This window comes from Chrysemys picta, chromosome 23, assembly GCF_011386835.1.
Source record: "Chrysemys picta bellii isolate R12L10 chromosome 23, ASM1138683v2, whole genome shotgun sequence".
In the NCBI taxonomy this organism is placed as follows: Eukaryota; Metazoa; Chordata; order Testudines; family Emydidae; genus Chrysemys; species Chrysemys picta.
The window spans coordinates 15923001-15938505 of NC_088813.1; positions in this window are offsets into that span (position 1 = coordinate 15923001).

Below are 15505 nucleotides of genomic sequence, written 5' to 3' on the forward strand. Positions count from 1 at the left end.
CGCTCCTCCTCCGCTGCCTCTGGTTAGGTCCTTCTAGGTCAGTAACATTGACTTGTGGTGATGGGGATAAGAAGGGTTAAATGCACCAGCCTTTCTTCTCTGAAGATCGAGGCCCCCATTGCTGCAATTGGGACGTGGTGTGGGGAAGGTGGCTCGGTGTCTTTCAGCCCCCTTTGCATTCTCTGGGTTTGATTCTCTGGTGCCCAGCCGTATTGGGCCGTCCTTAAACCTAGTGCATACAGAGCATGAAAGCAAGTTTCATAGCCACCTTGCACTGGTGTCAATGATTGCCCAAGGTGCAAGGCCAAGGGTAGCAAGCTCCACTGAAGTCAATTGTTCCAAGTGTGCTCTCTGCATAGAGGGAAATCGCAGGTTAATAAAAACGTGCCAGTAGATGGCACTCGGGAATATGTAGCATTGTTTCTGGGCTTTGGACGCCCGGCGCAGTCCAGTGTTGTGCACTGCCCGTAGCTTCCTTTGGGAGGTCTTTACAGCCACTCTTCACATAAGTGACGGTACAGGGTGCAGGACGATGGTGAATCAAGCTGCTTACATCCTGGGTCCAGGTGTAAATGAGAGCCGCCCCTGGCCTCGCTTCCCAATTGTGGTCATTGCGATTTGAAACCAAACCAAACCTTTGGGGATGAAATAAGCAAGGCCGGCAAAGCCAGATCACAGCCAAGCTGGCCTAGGTATATTGCGGGTACATCACTACGCTACCTGCTGTGACAGGAGCAATTTATCTTGCGCTGAAAAAAGCCGCTTCTCTCCATCCTGTGCAGTGCAGGGTCATTCATCACTTTTTGTTATTTTTATAACCGTACAGGGAGTGCTCTGGTTTCCCCTACCCCAGCCAATCCCCTCTGCCGATGGACAAATTAGCAAGTCTAAAAAGGATGAGCTCAGGGGCTATTTTTATTTATGTTTTTAATGCTGAAGCAGAAAGCACCTGGCCTCCCTTTGCACAGCTCCATCCCGCATTCTAGGGGATATCGAGGGGAACGGTCTGTTTGAGCAAAGCCGCATGTGCCAGTGGGTGGGGAATGGGACTGGGGGATAGGGCTCCCGGGTTCTGTTCCCGGGTGTGGCTGTGGGTAGTTCTGGGCCTCCCCTTCCGTTCTCTGTACAATATAGGGGATGATCAGGCTGCTTGGAGAACTGCAGGTGAAAAGCTTTAGGGATGGTAAGGATAGCGGCGGTGTACATGGTACAAGCAGGAGCTCTCTCCCCTCTGCCCCTGGGAAGGAGCCGTTCACTCTGACCCTGATGCTGCACTGAAGTCTGTGTGTGGGCCCAGCAGTCCAGCCAGCTTGGTCATATCACGGGACTGGGGCTTTAGATTGCATTGTGTTCTTTTATTCATATCGGCACAAAGGGGGCCCTAACTCCTCCATAGCAGGACAGCTGGGTGCAACCCTAGGGCAAAGCCATTATCATCAAAGCCCTGGCCACCACCTGCAGCTGACTCGCGAGGAGAGAGAATATCACAACGGAGCCTTCCCTGCACCTCTGGATAATGCCCTGCTAGCTACACCCTCCTTTCCACTCTGAGTGGACATCTCCTCAGTGGCGTCTGCCAATCACCTGCCACTCAGCCAGCCTGTCAATTCTGCTGCAACCAAGAGACTCGTTCTGCAAAGTGGCATAAAACAAAGAGGGGGCTTTGCATAATTCTCCGTGTGAGGGAACAGAAGCGGGAGGCTGGGTTCAGAGCCCTGCTTCCATGAAAAGTTTAAAGCGTGCTGGTGAATCCTCTCCGCTCTGTTAAGTTATTAGGGCACAGCAGCGCTCCGAAGGTTGTGCTTGTAAATTTAGAATCCGCTTTTGAGTTTTATGCATCATTTGAAAGAGTTTTCCAGTGAGTTTGTTCCGAGAAAGGGCAATGAGGAGAAAGGAACAGTAATGCCTCACTCTGAATTAGCCTTCTGCCCCTGCAGAGAGCTGATGGGGATACCTGCCCTTCTTGTATCCTCAGCACGGACTCGCCAGAGATCCTCTCCTATCGGAGTCGGAAGTTGCTACCATAGACTCATAGACTTTAACGTCAGACAGGACCATCATGATCATCTAGTCTGACCTCCGGCACATTGCAGGCCACAGAACCCCACCCACCCACTCCCGAAATAGACCCAGAACCTCTGGCTGAGTTACTGAAGTCCTCAAGTCATGGTTTAAAGACTTCGAGTTACAGAGAATTCACCATTGACACTAGTTTAAACCTGCAAGTGACCCATGCCCCACGCTGTAGAGGAAAGCGCAAAACCCCCCAGGGTCTCCGCCAATCTGACCCAGGGGAAAATTCCTTCCCAACCCTAAATATGGTGATCAATTAGATCCTGATATATGGGCAAGACCCACCAGTGAGATGCCAGGGAAAGAATTCTCTGCAGTAACTCAGCGCCCTCCCCAGCTAGGCCCTCCCCAGCACCCTCCCCAGGGCCCTCCCCATCTCCAGCCATTGGAGATATTTGCTGAGAGCGTTTGGTGGCTCATGTGACATAAGATCAATGGGTCATAGTTTAGGGTCGAATGATGGTCATGTGGGTAAAGTGCTGGCTTGGGAAGCACAAGAGCTGGATTTGCTTCAATTCCGGGCTCTGCTCCTGTCTTTCCGAGTGACCTCAGGCAAGTCACTTCATCTTTCCCTTCCTCAGTTTCTCCATCTGCTAGATGGAGGTCGTGATGCTCGCTGTCCTGTGTAGAGATCCGTAGTTGGCAAATGCTATTGAAGAGACAGGTGTTATTGGTAAAGGCCCCAGATCTCTGCTGGTGGGAAGTCCAATGACGTTAAGTGCATCTCTGCGGATTTATATCAGCTGAGGCTCTGGCTTCAGATTTCGTCAGGAGCCTCAACAATAGTCACGTGTCTCCCCAAATCCTCGTGGCTTGAATTGGAGATTTGGGGTTTATTTTCATAATTAGTATCGTCATTTCTTACTTCGATAGAATCCATAGTCCTGCCCCATCCAGCTCATCCAAAGTGCGGGCTTGAAGATGCCCTTTAGGTGCCAGAGAGGAAGGATATTCCAGTGGTTAGGGCACTAACCTGTAACATTAGAGGCCTGGATTCAAGTCCTTTCTGTGCTACAGGCTTTGTGTGTGACCGTGGGCAAGTCTTGTCTCCCTGTGCCTTCGTTCCCCATCGTCCTTGAGGGTAATAGCCTTCCGCTACCTCGCAGGGTGTTGTGAGGATAAATACATTCTAGGCTGAGGTGCGCTCAGGTAATGTGGACCATGTAAGTACCTTAGATAATATTTCCCTTCTTTTAAATCCCACTCCATGTAATGAACTCAAACACTGAAGAGTTAACAGTATTGTATTGCTCTTGTAACCGTCCTTACTTCAGAGACAGGTCCCTCCCGGCAGCGTCAGCCTGGGCTAGAAGTTGAAGCCAATAAAGCCACAGGCAGCTGCCTTGTTTAAGTGTTTGGTCTTTCCTAAGCTATTAAAACTCTGCTCTCCCCGTTCTGCAAAGTGCTGTGCAGCTGCGTTCGTTTCTAGCCACAGAGGGCTAGATGCGACTCTCCCAGTTCTTGCTGAGACTATGAATCAGCAGGCCAAGCCGGGATTCAAACTGCAGTCCTGACATGGGGTTGCGTGGAGCTGGCTCTCCAGCTGGGGACCTTCCTGCCAGTTTTTTAAAAATCACTCTTGCACTTAGGCTCTTCATTATCACTGCTGCTTGCTGGGCCCGACAGCTGCTAACAAACGCTAGGGGATTCTAGACAGCTTTACAGCCTATCTTTGAGTGCCTCGGGCAAAGCCTGCAATACTGACAGTACGAGAATAGACTGGTTAAGTCATACAGCTTTATCCCATTGCTATCTATCCAGTTGTATCCAGACCCACCACTAGAGGGCAACCCATTAAATCATAATCCTAGCCATGGATGGCGCTTGATCCATTCACACCCCGTATCAAATTGGAAGGTGATCGTGTGTTTAAAGGAGGTGGAGTTAGGCTCAGGAGATCTGAGTTTAGTTCCCAGCCCCGCCACAGGCTCCCTGCATGACCTTGGAAAAATCATTTAGGCCCTGATTCAGGAAAGGCAGCTCAGGTTATGCTTCAGTTCATTCCTCTTCAAGAAGGCACGTAAGCATGTGCTTAACTTTAAGCACACGAGGGATAGACTCAAGGATGTGCTGAGGTGTGTAGCCTGATCAATGATTATAATTACAGAATTATTTATTGGAGTGCAGCATGCACTTGTCGCCGATGACAGGTTCCTTTTCGGGCGGCTACTTAGAGTTAATTGAGAAGATAAAATTTGGTGAAGCACACACAGAAACTTTATGGTCTTATAGTTAATTCAGACAAATATAATTGAAATCTTAAAAAAAAATCAATATCCCTAAGAGTGAGATGAGTGCAGTTAAAGTGGTGTTCTGCATTGTTCCTACTTACAATCTTATTTTGTACCTACTTAGAGTCTTGCGTTGTGGAGGCTATTGGAAACAAAGGTGGAAGTAAAAGTAAGTGGAGTCCATCAGAAGGGAAGTCCTGATTCAGTTTATACCATCTGGGGGATTTGATGAACCAGCACAATTAGGAAACTAGACTGGGTCTTTTGTACCCCTTTGTATGTAACTTATTGGCTATACAACCATATCGGATCAATTTCCATAACCATAACCCGATTAATATCTGCCTATTATTCATATGCGGCATTCTGGGTGTTTATAATCATACCCCTAATCATTAATATTAATAACTTGCTTTCATCATTTCTTAATCATTCCTGTGCATCACTGTGGTCTAACTGTCTCATTACTCTCAAGTTACCATATTACAAAAGACCCCCAAGTCCCCTCCAGCTTGGATAACTGGCAGTGTACTGGACATTTTGTGGTTACTTGTTTGTCCTTCCAAATGTGAGTGCAGAATTTGCGACCTGGGGTTATTTTCTTGGGCCTGCAAACTTTTTAGCTAAAATTCAGCCTTTAGCCTGATTACTCCCGCAAGGACTCACCCCAATAAAATAAGTCTTTAACCATTGCAAAGGCTAATAACCCAGTTACGTGTGGTCTCCTATTTGCTACAGCTTTCATAACTTCCTTTATTATTCCTATAATATGCGTAGCAAATCAATTATGTTTAACCCCAAACTATAAACCTTCCAAGATCAGGTCAGGGGGCAATGGGTGCTTGCTTAAATCAGGGCCTTTATCTCTCTGTGCCTCCATTATACACCTTTAAGAAGGGGATAATATTTCCTTTTCCCTGGTCTTTGTCTATTTAGATCGGAAGCTCCTTGGGACAGGGGCTGTCTCTTAGTACATGAAGCATATAACATCACTTGGCCCTGATCTCATTTGGGGCCTCATTGGAAAACTTTAATACACATCATCATAATTTTTTTTCATGCTACGTCATCAGCCAGGGAGTAAAAATCCATGGTCATTGATGGCAGAAATCTTGCCTGTGGGTTACTGATTTCTCTGGTTACTGCCTTGTGGTGCTGGAATTATTATAGGTGCTTGTAGGATTTATCCCTTCTAATCCCCCCTTAGCCAATAGGCTGCTCTGTCTTTCATTGTAAACAAACAAACAAAGCCTTAGAAAGCATAGTCCCGGTTTGCTGATTAGAACCATCCCGCCTGGCCTGGATTCTCGGCCTGAATTCACTCGGCCATCCTCAGGGTCCCATGGGGAATGGGTTATTGACGGACCAGGAGAGGTGGCTTGAAAAGCAGTTTCATTAAGGCAGAGGAGCAGATCAGAATTACCTGAGCTCTCTACACCACCTAGCTGGGGGACGGTTGATTCCAAAGGCACGAATGTGCCCCACCGAGTTTTAAGAGGATGTAAACGAGGTTGTCAAGAGTCTGTTAATGACAAGAGAACAAAGAGCATGGATGCCACAGTATGTTCCTGCTCTGCATTTATTAGCAGCTAAAATATTGTTGCTTCCCAGTGCCGTTGATGTTTGCTGACAGCAGAGACAGTACAGAAATTGGGGACAATTGGAATGCAGGCGAAAGAAAAGGATTTTCCCTATTGCACCACTCCTGAGGGATCCAGAAAAATTAGAGAGGCAAAAAACCCACTTCCTCATTTTTTCCAGGTTGGGGGGCCAGTGTGTGTTGAACTGGCCAGAGAAGGGGGTCAGGACTCCTGCATTCTATTCCAGTCTTTGCTACCAACTCGTTGTACCTTTGCAATAAATTAAACTCTACTTCCTCTTAGTTTATCTAAAGAGACCTGGCTCCCAGTCCCTTTCTCTAAGCACTAGATCACCCCCCCCCCCTCCCAGAACTGGGAAGAGAACCCAGGAGTCCTAGCTTGCTGACATCTGTACAAACCACACTCTTCTGCCACAGATGGGAAAAGAACCCAGGCCTCCTGACTCCAAGCCTCTTCTCTAACCACTAGGCCACAGTCCTATAGATGACGGGAATAAAGATCTTGTAAACAAAGGGTTATTTCTTGCTTTTCTGCCCCAGCTCAGTTAATGCCCAGTGTGTGTATTGTCTTCCGGCGCCTTCTTCAGGCGGTAATTTCTCGCCCAAGCCCTCTCCATGGTGCTGAATGCAGATTCTTAGAGCTGGCTCTCGGCAGCCGTTTCCCAAGTACTGCACTTTCTTTCCTTTTTCTGGTGACCAGGTGCATGGATGAAATGACCTGTTTGCAATCTGTACAGATGGGCAGGCTTCTGGTTGTATATTTCTTTCCCCGCTGCCAATCTGTCTCCAAGGAAGGATAAGACCCCTAAACTGCTCTTGCACAATTTTATGAGATTAGTAAGCATTATGTCCATGCAGGATTGTTCCCTACAGCATCTTCACTTGCTGCTGCAGCTGCATCCTGTCTGGTTTAAAATGTATCTTTCCGTGCTTCCCATGTCAGATCACTGCACCATCGAGTGTGTATCACTGTTAGGAAGTTTATCCCAATGTTCAGCCTAGATTATTCTGTGCTTAATTTTACCCCATTACTCCTGGTTGTACCCTCTTGGAGCAACCGAAACATGAGCAATGTGCACCGGCTTTCCTCGGTGCAACATAATTAGCTCCTTCACAAGCTATCTCCAAAGAGCGATGCAGTCATTATTCTGGGAAGAGGAGAATTCAGCAGCGCGAGCTGGCTCCAGCAATATGATGCATTTCACTTCCGAGAAAGAACAGCAGACAGCCATTGACCACCCATGGTTAGTTTTATCACCGGTCACCCCAGGAGCTTGGAGGCATGCAGTGATGCCAAATGATTGAAGCAAACACCTTTGGGCATCCATTTGTTTCTGGTAATTAAAATAAAGCCACGCAGCTCAGATGCCATGCTCTTCCAAGGAAGCAGATGCATATGCCGTGCCTTCTATGCTTGTAAAGACACGCCATCCAGAGTGTAAACTCAATGGGAATTTACATTGTACCCCAAAGGGTGGGCTACTGGGAAATAAGATTAGTTGGTTCTGTTTGTTTAATCCAAGAGGAAGGAACCAGTCAGTCCACTGATGAGGGGAAACGTGGTCTTGCAATTCAAGCACTAGGGACCCAGGAGATCTGGTTTCATTTCCCAGCACTGCCAGTGTGTGACCTTAGGCAAGTCACTTCCCCTCTTTGCGTCTCAGTTCTCCATCTGGGGATAATGATGCTTCTCTTAGCACGTCTTGTTTGTTTTAAGCAGGGGTCTTCAAAGGTGTCTAAGGACAGTAGGTGCCCACTTCCTATTGACTAATTCCTGAAGGCCCCTTTGGAAGTCCCCTCCTTAGCTTGTAAGCTCTTCAGTGCAGGGACTGTCTCCTTCTACGGGTCCGTGCAACATCTAGCACAATGGGGCCTTGGTCACGTCTGATGTCGGTCGGTACGACCGTACTAAAAATGCACAGTCAGTCAGCCAATTGACTTTGACTGGGAAGGCTTTTGGTTTTGCTTTTAACTAGTACTACTTACTACCTGCATTATGCAGGTAACGAAATAGAGAAAGACCTGAAGAGAAAACTCCAGGTCCCTGGAACCCAGATTTTGAATCCAAATCAGAACTGCAGTTCTGGACTCTTTCCAAATCTTGCAGAAGTTTGGACCTGGCTGAGAACTTTCCAGCTTGCACCTGTCTCTAATAACAATCATACCGTTTGCGTCTGTAGCATCATTCATCTAGGATCTAGGAGTGCTTTGCAAACATGAAGTAATTAAGCCTGCCATCCCCCCTCTAGGGTAGGCATTCTGATACTTTTTTAACAGGTGTGTAAACAGAGGCACAGAGAGCGCGAGTTTTTTCATGTTCAGAGCACTTTGCAAACATTGCCCAGTGAATCCTTAGAGCAGCCCTGGGAGGTATTGATGAGTCCCGTTCAAGGACAAAGCAAAGTCATTGGCAGAACCTGAAAAGGACCTTGAAGCCCGACTTCATGGTCCCCTCCCCCAACTAATGGGCACAGCATTGTCAACCTCAAAATGTTCAAAAAGCATGAGTCAGGCTCACGAAAAATCATGAGATTAGCTTCAAAATCATAAAATTATGTAAAAATAATAGATTTGGGGTTCTTTTCATTTGCCTTCTGCTATTTGACCCTTTAGTGCGCGCTGGGGTCACATTTTGAAGCTTTCTCTACAGTCACAAGGGCTAGAAACTTACTTTATCTTGAAGAGTGATGGCTGAAATCATCACATCCACTTATCTCCAGGAGCTGCAGCTTTAAGTAAAACAATAATTATCATGAGACTCATGACAAAATCATGAGAGTTGGCAACGCCAGGGGCAATATTAGCTCCACCTTTATTCTAGGTTTCTCAGAATCGGAAAGGATTAGATTTAAGTTTAAAAATGTGAAATCCATAATCCAGCTGAGAATAGAGGATATTAATAAACTGCTGGATATGGTGGTAGTTTCTTTTTCAGATATGTCACCTTGGTTTCCCCTTGTTAAATGGACTCATTGGTATGCCAGATATTTAGATAGTTTGCGTAATAACACGCTAAGGAGGGCATTTACAGCTCTCCGCTTTCAATCCATACCGACCGCTTACTTAGAAGGCCAATATACTGGTACTAAGAAATGTAACTGCCTCTGCCCATGTGTCTTAGGGCAGGTGGAAGACCTTCTCCATTATTTATGACATTGTAATCTATATTGCCACTGGAGGTTCAAAATGGCTTGCTGTGTTTTTGTCCCAGATGCCTTTTTCTACAACCTCTCAGAACACAGAATATTTGTTAGGAACTGACAATATATCTGTGATCCGAGCGGTTGCTCTAGTTGCATGGGCAGCCTCTAAAATAAGGAAAAGGCAAGTGGCATGGTAACCATATACACTTTAATGGTCTTTATCCTTTTTAATCTTATTTGTAACTATTTTAACATTTTAGAATTTTAGATTTAGTGTTAAGTTTCATTATCATGTTTTTTGTTTTTTTGCACCTTGGCCTAAGACTACCATTGCTCCTCCTTCCATCATTTGTGGGGCTACAGCTTTGAGATTGGAGATTCATTTGGTTTAGGTTTGCAACAGGAGTCGGAGTTGGGAGAGCAAAATGGTTGTTCGGTATCCTGCCGGATTTATATAGCACACGCTGTTGGCAGATGTGTCATTCTGCTTTGAAACCCCTTTGGAGTTTTGCTTTAACAGCGCCCTATCTAATTTTCCTGTCAGAACAAAAATATTGTTTTAGCTTTGCTAGCGGCCTTCTGCACTGCGCTGATAGTCTGAGACGGCTGGTTAGAATTGTTCGTTCAGTTGGTGAATTTAACTAAATTGGTGTATTTCACGTATCCATAGCACATCATATTGGACCGTTCACAGATGATTTCTGGGTCATGGTGACCCTCGGATGGCTTTGTGTGAGTCTTGTCTCATGATGCTTCCTCTTGGGTATTTAGCTGAAAACACTTTGTCCCAGTTATTTCCTACTGCAGTGTTATGAGCTCCAGGGCCAGAATCCTCAGTCGGTGAAAACTGGGACAGCTCCTTAAATGACTTAAATGGAGATATGTTGATTTACAAGTCCTTTGCGTTATTATTATTATTTACTCCAGCTGAGGATGTGAACCGTGGTTTCCAACTCTTCATGTACCAGTCCAGACAAAAGACCCATGACATTAAAGCTCCATGACAGAAGTTCATGACCAAATGAGATGTCACTTGGACCATCGAGGTCTCTTGGGCTGTGAAGAATGTCCCAAGGACAGGGGTGTATATTGGTCCTTTCTGTCTAATATCTGATTACTCAGCCCACCTTAGTGAATAGTTGCTTACAGAGCAAAGTGCCACTTAGAGATGTGGAATCCAGGACTCCTGGGTTCCTGATCCTGCAAGTATTTATTTGGCACTGTGACCCTTGGACAAGTCACTTCACCTCTCTGAACCTCCATTCACTTAGAAGTAAGCAGGGGTAATAATAATTAATGTCCTTCAGAAGTCTGTTGGGAGCCTTCCATGATATCCATAAAAGGCTTTGAGGTCTTTGGATGAAGTTGCCTACTATAAGAATAAATGCCTATATCTACGCACACTGTACATAGACAGGAAATACCGTGGCCCCATTACCTCAGCTGGGGTAAATCAGCATGGCTCTGTCAAAGTCACTGGAGCTACGCATATTTACCCCAGCTGATGATCTGGCCCCATGTAGTTTTAAAAACCCATTTACCTCCTAAGGAGCATCGGAGCCCTTTTATTAGCCTTTAAGAAGGCAGAGTTGCATCAAGTTTGGGCAGTGCTAATTATATTTTCTGCCGAGTTCTACTTACACTGTTAATTATTAATTAATCTCGCTCTCTGTTTTTAGCAATTACCTGCCCTGAATCACCTTGCTGCTGTAACTTCCTGGTCCAGTGCCAGCTCACATTGCTGAAATGCTCTGAAGCAGTTTAAGATATTAATATGAATGTAATTCTACTTCTATTGCTTGCCCCAGAGCCACGTGGGGCCCCCAGGGGCTGCAGGAGCGCATTGGCCCCTTCCAGGAGCGGCGTGGGGCCGGGGCCACCCGAAGTAAGTGCCACTCCCTTCAATGGGCAGGTTCTGAATAGCTCTTCCACCACCCAACCTGCAGCCTCCCAGAGCCGGTCCCCCATGCCCCCTCCTGCACCCCATACCCCCTCCTGGAACCAGCACCCATACCTCCTCCTGCACCCCAAGCAATATTACCAATAACAGGAATATTACCATATCAGCCAACAAAGAACTCAGAGTGTTCAACCATCTGTGGCGGGTTGATGGGACCAGGAAGGCATTCTCCTCCACAGTGTACTCAGGGTGGAGGGTTGGTTTCCTTTCTCTGAAGCATCAGAGATAGCCATGGTTGGAGATGTGACATTGGGAGGGGTGGGCCAGTGCTCTGAAGTGGCACTGAGCGTTTTCTCTCTCTCAGGGGTTTGACTGGCTGGTTCTTGCTCACATGCTCACTGATTGCTATATGTGGAGTGGGGAAGGAATGTTCCCCCAGGTCAGACTGGAAGTCATCTTGGGTTTTTTTGCCTTCCTCTGCAGCATCGGGGTGCAGGTCACTTGCCAGTGTATATCTCACTTAATTATTTCCCTGACAATGCAGAGGCCTCAGAAACTGGTGCACCTCAGTCCCTCCTATTCTCTGTCTGTGGCACATCATGGTCTAGTCTCCTGTGGGCTGTAAGACTTGGTCTAATTTTGGTTGCTGGGTTTAGCAAGCAGGTGCTGGGTGGAGTTAGTGGCCTGTGCTCTACAGGGGGTCAGACTAGGGGATCTGGGTTCCCTTCTGGGTTTAACCTCTATGATTCTACATGCAGTGGTGAATTAAACGCATTTCTGCACAGGGCATGCCCATTTGCACACACAGGTGCACTTTTGGCACCAATTGCACACCAATGATCTTTGAAGTTCACAGAAATTAGGACTGGACAGGACCTTGATAGGTCATTTAGTCCTGTCCTCTGTCGAATCCTCAGCTTAGTTCTCGTTGGTCTGCATGGAGCTCTGCCAGTTTGCTCTAGATAAAGGTCGACTTCTACATTTTAAAAAGGGTTAAGCAGCCAAAGCAATAATTTTTGGAGGGCTGGGGGCCAGCGTGATGAAGGAGATCAGAACATTTCCACGCGTTTATGGGCACTCTGGCACAAGACTTGGGGTCGTGCGTGAGACCAGGAAGTGAAAGTGACCAATGAGAGAGGAAGGATGGGATAAAATCGTGTCCCAGTTCTGGTTTCTAGACTATCGAGCTGGATCACAGAACTGATTTTTAGCCAGGTCTGCGAGTACTTTTAGCTCGTAGCTTCTCGGGGCTGGAGCCTCACTACAGCATCCTTCTCTCCTCCCCGTGTGGAGCACTAGTCCTAAGTCACACGAGCCCAACGTTACAGTCTGTGCCCCCGGCAGACGCTCTCTCTGACTTTTCAAAGGGATTCTGGCTCCGAGCTGGAAACGGTACTGACGGCTGACCCGATCTCTTACATCCAGCTCTGCTCTGGGGCTGCTTGTCTGATAGTCATCACCAGAGAGCTGGCTGCTCACGGCGCCGACCTGGGTCCTATATGGGCTGGTTTGTCTAAATGCTCATATCTCATCCCCCAGCTATATGGGTGGCATTGCGCCCGCTCGCGAGGTTGTCTGCTGGTTCCAACCTTTCCTAAGTGCCAGTCAAAGACAGGTTTATAAAAAGAACCCCCAACGTTTTAAGGGGCAAAAGTGGGATAGGTGCTACTCCCCTGAGGGTGGGGCATAGACCAGGGAGCACAGTTGCTAACTTTCATGCAGCAAATAAACACCCCGACTGGGTGGCTGGGAAATGGCAGAAAATCCTCTGAGCACCAAGCCACACCATATTAGGCCCTGTATGTTGCACCCCGGAGAATCGTATCTGTTATAACTTGCAGTTCGTACGCCATCAAAACATGCTTTTTCCTGGGTGGCTATGCTGAGTTGGAGAAGTACTGCAGGGCTGAACTGCCCTCTTGGCCCTAGAGAAGATACCTCTCCTAAGGGAGGGCTGAGATACCTAGGGCCTGATCTTCTGCCGCTGAGTTTCGATAGGTAGGATAGAGGCCGTGGTGGGGAGACCACGTGTAGGACTCTAGCGTGGCTGCTGTCTGAGCGTCACCTGTTCCGTGCAGAACTTCAGCAACCAGAGCTGTTGAGCCTTCCCCTTTCACCAGTGACAAATTCCCGCATATGCCAGAAGGAGAAGAAGAGAAAAATGGAGCCAGATTTGAGACTCGGAGCCAAGTTTTCTGCAGGCGTAGTTTGGAGTGAGTGCAGCTGCACCGATGTAGGCCAGTATAGAGTTTGACCGGCTCTATTGCCAAACTGAGCTGCCTGGGCATTAACCCATATCTTGACGCTGTTTGAAACGCACCATGCAAACCTGAGGCCATGAAGTCTGTAAGGAGGAATCATGTTCTCTACTGCTGAGCCAGCCCGCAGGTCAGCTGCTGACACCACGAGCTCCAAAAAAGGCCCTTTTTGTTTGCCAGCACTTGAGCGAATCAGCCCATGGCTGCCTGATAGCTGATGGTCAGGAGACGCGATGCCGTCTTCCTAAGCTCGTTGCCTGCAAGGTCCCCCTCTCGCATGGCACAACATGTCACGTAACGAATAGGAGGAGCGGGGAGGAAAAAGCCCCCACACATCAGCACAGACCATGCCTAATACACGCCAGGCTAGTCCGCTTCCTCATTAAGTTCCTTTTGCTTCTCACGTGACAATTATTCACACCAGGACGTTGCCCCAGAGCCATCCCTCTTAGCCACCCAGGAAAAAAAGCATCTCATTTGTGCAGGTCAGATCTTCCCAGCCAACTGTGCCGCTTGCATCCGCAGCTTCATTTGTGTGCTCAGGCATGTCTGAGACATAGGTTTCCAGGCACAAGATAAAACCCTGCCAGGCAGGCTTTTCTTCCGCCTTCCAATGGCTGCTTCCCCACCGCTTGGCTACTTGTCAGTTGGGCGGACGAACAAATGTCCGCGCAGCTGGTTGCAATGAGAGACAGTTATAGAAGAGAGCAAGGCTAAGGGTCCTTCCCGGCGACAGCCGGACACAGCTGTGCTTGTCAGATGTGGTGTGTGCCCCAGACCCCTATCAGCCTCGTGCAATTGGGTTAAAGGGCACGCTCCTCAGCTCGAGGAAATTGGCATAGCTCCATTGAAGATCAGGGTCCAGCCCGAGATGCTGATTCCATCCTGTGTTCCCTCAAGAATAACATCAAGCAGCTGAAGGGGCCCTGGCTGAAGCTAATCAGCTGTTTGCTGTTCTGTTGCAATAAGCAGGGAGGTGGCTCACGGCTCCCCAGTTCTGAATTGGATGCAGCGAGGAGAATGTTTTTCCAGGAGCGAGGATTCAGAAGGGCATTGTCAGGGACCAGCCGAGGGTCTGTATCCTAGGACAGTCCTTTGGGTCTCAAAAACACACCAAGGGCTTGTGCTATTCCCAGCATCTCAACAGCATGGTGGGAAAACGGCTGTGCTTGGGCATTTGTCCCTAGAAAACCATGCCTTTGTTGGGAGATGTTTCTGTGAACAAAGCTTTGTTTGCAGACGGAGACAGGGGCACAGCTGCGTGTGCAGATCCACATTTTCATGCGTGCTTGTTCCAGAAGTTCTCGCGTTCTCGTCTTCACAGCTGTTTGCAGGTTTGGGAATCATCCAGTCAGAGAACTGAGCCGTTACCGTGCTCCAGATTTGTTAACGATATTTAGGCGTTGCTGTGCTCAGCATTGCAACGCCTAACAGATTCAGGAGCCTGTGTCTCATTTTCAAAAGGGATTTAGGCACTTAGGAGACAAAATCCTATAGAAATCTGGGCCCATGTGCCTTAGGCAACCCGTCACACAGTGCCAAGTATGAAGATCAAATACTTAAAGCAAGATACATGGGAAATATTTGGAACTAAGACTGTGAATTGGACTCCATGACCACCCAGAACAGGTCTTGGATCTAAGCCTGTAGGAATAAATGTCTGCTTCCTGCTCTCTTACAGAGCAGGTGGGTGAGGTGGGGTCTGGCCGAGCCTTGGCTCCACCCCCGTGTACCAGACAGTTCAGCTAAGCCAGTGCAGGGACTGTTACAATTTTACTACTTGTGTAGTCAAGCAGCAAATTAGGAGCAAAGGCCTGGCAGAGGGGTCCCTGCTGGGGCTAGTCCTTGGTTAATGACACTTACACACTTAACAGGTACAATCTAGCCCTTAGTGAGCAACCCATAGGCTCAGGGCCGGCTCCAGGCACCGGCCCACCAAGCTTGTGCTTGGGGCGGCACCTGGAGGGGGGCGGTGCGGTGCTCCGGCTCCGGCCGCCAGGGAGAGCGGGGCCGCAGCGGGCTCGCCGCCCTCCCCCGGCGCTCTGGCCACCAGGGAGAGCGGGGCTGCGACTGGACTCACCGCCCTCCCCGCCCTCCTCCCGGGGCTCCGGCCGGTTGGGGAGAGCGGCCCGCGGCCGGGCTCGGCGCCCTCCCCTGCCGCGCTGGTGGGGAGGGGCAATGGGAGGCTTTTTTGCCTGGGGAGGCAAAAAGCCAGAGCCGGCCCTGCATAGGCTGAGGCATCTTTGTATCAGCCATGTGCTGAGTATCTTTGAACACAGTCTTCAGAGAAGCCTGGTCTC